This window comes from Abramis brama (assembly GCF_963993115.1).
Source record: "Abramis brama genome assembly, chromosome: 10".
In the NCBI taxonomy this organism is placed as follows: Eukaryota; Metazoa; Chordata; class Actinopteri; order Cypriniformes; family Leuciscidae; genus Abramis; species Abramis brama.
In genome coordinates, this window is record NC_139972.1 from 31,872,371 (window position 1) to 31,878,559 (window position 6,189).

Genomic DNA, 6,189 nt, shown 5'->3' on the forward strand with positions numbered 1-6,189 from the left:
CACCCAGTTATGCTTGGAACCCCCCCCCCCCCCCCCCCCCCAATTTAGAAAAATACCGTGATGTGGATTTTTGGTCATACCGCCCAGCACTATGTGTGATTCAGATCATTCGATCTATGCGTGCCGCGTGCGAGCTGGGCTGAGCTGTGCCATTTTGTTACAGAAAGTTCCTGAGTTTTTTCCTGGGCCGCGCTGAAACTTTTCTTGTGTTTTTTTGTTTTGTTTATTACCCTGCCATCCTTTCGACATTTCACTGTCTTGTCTCAGCTGTCCATTAAGTCATCACAAGTCATCGCAAGTCATCACATCAAAGTTGTCGTTGCCACAGACTGGTACAACAGTTCGATACACACACACGAACACTTCACTGATATTGTCAGTAGCACCGAACTGAGTGTTTGAACGAACTGAGGGTTTCAACTGTCAATTTGAACTGTGTTTGTGATAACTGAGTCGATTGGAGACTGAATCATAAAATTGATTCATAAGAATCGTTTAAGTGATTTCAAGGTTATCTACATATTCGAAATGAGTTATTTGAAGTGAATCGTTTGGATTGAACTATAAGAGTCATCAACATCCAGTGTTTGTAAAAGTTTTTGCCCTTATGACATTAATTTTGGGGAAACACTTTTGAGGCGTTAAAAGAGGTTTGTTTTGAGAGTGTTAACCATTTTAAGGTATTCCAAGAAAACAAGAGATCTCAAAACTGCTCATTTTCAATTTTTTTTGTTTTGTTATTTTATTCTATTGAAACAGATCCTTCCAGTAGAAATATAATTTCCTAAGGGAAGAAGAAAATAAATTACTAATTGTTAAAATTGAGACATTTGTTTTTGAACTTACCTTGGGGTAGGGGCGTCTCACTTACATTATTAGGATTAGGTGGGTGGGGATGTAAATTTAAATTTGAGTTTTTTTCATCACATGCACTTCAGGAAGCCACCGTATCGACATACTCACCTGAAGCCTACACTACCTATTCCTGTAATATATCATAAAATAGTGTAAGGTAAAACATATACACATAACGTGCATATTGAGGCTCAAAGCACTGGATCCTTTTGCTTTTAAGTCTTCCAGGGTAATGATTTAATTTTCCCCTAAGAGGCAAGACTTACAGTCCCGTTACACCAAGATCCAGGAAGCAATCACACGCATCACGCCACACCTGTGCTTCGCCCACCTGTAGGGGAGACGCAATAAACAGGAAAAAAGCAAAGAGGAGGAGGAGTCTGGCAGGTCCGTGACAGCTACAAGGTTTTTTTTTTTTTTTTGCATTTATTTTTTTATGATTCTTTCTGTGAGTAACATTTAGGCCCTGTCCCATTTCTCCCCCCTTAAAACTTCCACTTGGTTTTGAGTGCCCTCGAAAGTAAAGTCCCCTCAACGAGGGAAGTGGAGTTGAAGATCTTTCCCTATGAAATGGGACACCACTATATGCAAATTAGCATATAATTGCTCTTTAGAGTATTGGGACACCCTACCCCTACACGAGAACGCGCAAAAACAAGGGTTAGGGCAGAAATCTAGGGTAAGGGGAGGTATTGGGACAGGCCCTTAATGTATCATCAAAAGCTGTTGAGTCTGATAGGCATATGGGCCTATGGATAGCCTATGGGCAGAAGGAGCTCCTCTTTCCTAAATGTAACTCAATTGAGTTGATCAAACTTAAATACATTTCATAGATGACACTATTTAAATAGTTTATGTTAGACTAATTAAATATAAATATGCATTACTCCTAATTAGATATAAGTTAAGTGAACAAAATTTAAATGTGTCATATCTATGAAGGGCCTAAATCTGATGTAGCCTATATGGAGCAATATTGTTCTTAACCAATAGTGGAATATGCATATGTTCTGTTCTGCACATTTTACTTTTTTATGAATCGATTCTCAGGCTTAAGAAAAGTGTTGGGTAATAGGCAGTGTACAGGTGTAGCTATAGAATATATATATATATATATTATAAATTGTATTGGAATCACTGTTATAGCCAATATAAAAGGAGACACATTGATAACCTTTTTTATTTGAATAAACAAACAACAGACTAATGGCAAAAACTTGTTAAACTAATTGTTAAACATGTTATGGCGTATTTCATTAATATAACTGATTACATGGAATAAAATCAGCATATTATTTGCAGATAACCGTACTTAGCGTTTATACATAAAATGCATTTTAGATGCATGATGTCAATAGCATGTTATCATTCAATGCAAACGTACGAGAATGTGTGCTCTAACTATATTTTACATGCAAATACCTACAACTTTTTAATGAGATGTAACATGTAACATATAACATAACCAAAACCACCACATGAAGCTATAACTATAAGTCAGTGTGCAATTGTGGCCCTTTAAGTCTAGACAGGAAAAAGAAAAGCAATATATCAGCTCCAAAAACTGAATTTATAATTTTCCAGTATAATAATAAATAACTATATATAGCATAAAATGATTTAATTTAACAGCCAATTAATTTATCAATTATTTAAAATGATTAAATAACAACTAAATCATATATCACCATTTCATGGTGCACAAGAGCAGGAAAATTTCCCAGTGCGGTGCAGATAAAGAGCAGGCTGAACAAAACCAGCCAGTATATAACAGATCAAACCTGTGATCCAAAGTTCATGAATATAGTGTTTTGTTAGAGCGGTAAACAATGCTGTTGTAGCAAATGGGACATAGATGATAGTCATGCTCACAGTAGTTATTAGAATGATTTGAAATGCTCTTCTCTTCATGTGGTTTTCCTCCTCTCTCTCTCTTCTTCTCTCTCCTGGTCCTGACTGATTCAGAGCTCTCAGAACAGCCACAAGACAAAACAACTGGATGCAGAGGTAGAGGACGAACTGCAGCGATAAAAAATGTGTATGTATTTGTCCATTTTCTATCAAGTTAATAAATAAGCAACAGAAACAGGAGCCAAGAATAGTTATCCAGGCTGCAGTGCAGCAGATCACTCTATATCTGAGAGGTTTGTACTTCAGAAAGGTTACAGGATGAACCACTGCCAGGTAACGCTCAACACAGATCAGACACTGAAACAGGACGGCCAGTGAGGAATAGGCCTAGTAAAAAGAGTGGTAATTCTGAGATTCTCTGAAAGCAAACTGACATTATATGAAACAAACAATTCAGACAGACACCAAGCTCACAAACAGAGAGATTGAGGTTGAAGAACTCTGATGCGACTCCACTTGCTGTTCCTGTGATGATGAGCCATATAATATAGGAGTGAGCAGGAAAACCAAACAGGAGATTCATGCTGAACATACAAATTGTTGGACTTTCAATTAACCAGAAAGAATCAGTTGTGGAGTTTGTAGATGCTTCAGGTGTGGTGAAGTTCACTGTGTAGTTATTCATCTCCTTGAACATCTCCGTCTGTTTGTCTTCAGCAATATATCCTGCAACTGTGATTTACTGGAAAAGAGAAGCGTAAATGAACCAGTGAATTATACTGAGTGAATGAACTCAGTATAAGTAAGATTTAAATATTTTTTAATGCATCCAGTTTGAACGATCCAGTTTAGAATTCTAAAAATTCTTTGTTTACATTCAAATAACCAGAGCACTTCATTATTAAATGATATACAGTCTCTATTAATTCAATATCTCTAAACAATTACACTTGCCCCAAAACCCTTGGACAGATAAACACAATTAGGTGGTTGATTATTGTTGGTGGTAAAAAAAAAAGAAAAAAGAAATTCAATCAAAAACAGAAGTTTATCACCTGAAGAGTGAATGTCCAGTTTCTCTGAATGTGTATAAATCTCTGTGCTGTGTTTTGTACACTGACTTCACAGCTGACACAAGAATATATGAGCACGACATCTGCTACACGTCACATAAAACACCAGATATGAATAAACTTAAGATAAAAAAAATAGGTTTGTTTTTTTTCTGACAGAAGATAGAGACAGATGCGCTGTACGCGGTAGACCAATCACAACAGACTGGGCCATCTGGCCAATCAGAGCAGAGTAGCTCGTGAAAAGGAGGGATTTGGAGAGACTGATTCATCCATCCAGTCCATTTGAGAATCATTGAAAAATGTGGTGATGTTCAATGTATATTATGAGAAAATGTTTTTGGTCTTTTGATGCATGTAAACCTGTTGTAGGAGACTCCAAAACAAAATTAGGAGCCTTTAAAATAACATAATAGGGGCACTTTAAATAAAAACGGACTAAACTGACTAAAATGACTAACTAAACATTTGGAAAAAAAAAGAAATATGTCAACCATTATTTACATTCATGCAGAAAATTGTCTAACTTCAGTAACCATCTTTGTAGTATGATGTGTATGCAGATACAATCAGTGAACGTTCAAAGATTCAGTCTTTGACACTGGTCAGGTGTTACTCATTCAACACCTGTTATTCAAATAGTTAGACTGAGCATTTAAAAACTATGACAAAGAAAACCCCATTATATATCTGTGTTATGACAGAATGTCAAGTTTGATGTAATCATTCTTCATGCCACCCATATCTGAATTACGCATACAGAATAAACAATAAATCTGTGTAAATAACTAGAACAAACAGATGTACAACGTAAGTCAGTTTGTGGTGGAAGACAGGGCGGGACATACCGAACAGCTCCTCCCCCTTTTTTAAATAGCCAATAATGTTTAGTTATTGTGATGTTTAGTTATTGTGATACAGCTCAGCCAGAGTCGTTGAGCCCGGTAAAGCTGCAGTTTCCTCCTAATCTCAAATAGTTTTTCCTCCTAATCTCCTTAGAGCATTCTGTGCAGAATTCAAATGGGTCCGATACGTTTTTTAATACATGCCGACTCGTGTCTCTGGACCGGAGTAGACTGTGTGCGTGCTTCGGCGGTTCACGTGACACTAACAAGAAACCAGACTTCATTCGCCCCAATGGAAAGCATATTTACACTGTCTGAATCATTCACTATCCCCTATATAGTGCACTGTGTGCCATTCACCATGTAGAAAATAGTAACTGTGTGAATTAATTGATTTCAGGCGAAGCTTCAGCGTCTATGTATAATGTAGAGACTGAGATTGAGGTTGAAGAACTCTGATGCGACTCCACTTTCTGTTCCTGTTATGATGAGCCATATAATATAGGAGTGTGTTGGAAGACCAAACAACAAAGAAATGGTGTATCCACAGATGTCCAGACTGTCCATTATCTCAAAAGACTGAGTTGTGCAGTTTGTAGATGTTTCAGTTGTGGTGAAGTTCACTCTAAAGTTATTCATCTCCTCTGTGTTTGTCTTCCTCAGTTCAGCAGCCGACAAAACATAATAATGTAACTATGATTTATCGGAAGAGAGACGTGCAAATTAAGTTCACATCCAATCTGTAAGTCTACAAATTTTCCAATTTAAACTCAAAGAACCAGAACACATCATTGTTAAATCTGCAAAAAATGGTTACACAAAGGCAGTACAAAAACAACCTCTTTCTATTCTTACCATTTACTTTTCTTGTTTCACTTGAATGAATTTTAAATAAATTGTTATTTCTTTTCAGTGAAATACTCATTAAACTTGCCCTACAACAAAACGTCTCGGTTACATATGTAACCCTCGTTCCCTGAGAGAGGGAACGGAGACGTCTCGTTGTGACCGACGATTTTGGGATCTCGCTCAGAGGACCGATCTACTTTGAGTGTAACTAAACGAGCCAATTTCACATTGTCATGCAATCATTGCATTCAGCTGCTCTGCCTCGTCAGCGTGGGTATAAATGAGCAGCTGGTGCATGATGCAATCAGTTTTTCACTGAGGAGTTGAGCAGAGTTGGTGACCCAGGCCCCAGCGATGGTACAGCGCTAGTGGCGACGGGACGAGACGTCTCCGTTCCCTCTCTCAGGGAACGAGGGTTACATATGTAACCGAGACGTTCCCTATTGTTCGGTCACTCTCGACGTCTCGTCGTGACTGATTTTGGGATCCCTACCAAAGCGCCACGGGTGCTGCCCGCTTCCAGCGCCCTGGGCAAGCCTCCTAAACCCTCTTACCCTTCTTGGCGATGAGACAGGGCTTACCCAGAGAGTGTCTGTCACTACTGTTCCGAATAACCCCTTTATAGTGACAAATATTGGATAACGCTGGGAAAGCGTGCCCCCCTTCTTTTACAAAGGAGGGAACGCTGCGGAATCCACATCCTGCTAGAGGTCTAG

At 38.3% G+C, this 6,189-nt stretch overlaps 1 pseudogene across 1 annotated transcript; it reads right to left on the minus strand.

Annotated features, from left to right (window-relative positions):
• Positions 1 to 2,106: 2,106 nt before the first annotated feature.
• LOC311091112 (hydroxycarboxylic acid receptor 2-like) lies at positions 2,107 to 3,441 on the minus strand (annotated as a pseudogene). Its single transcript has one exon. The product of its transcript is annotated as a hydroxycarboxylic acid receptor 2-like (transcript).
• Positions 3,442 to 6,189: the final 2,748 nt, after the last annotated feature.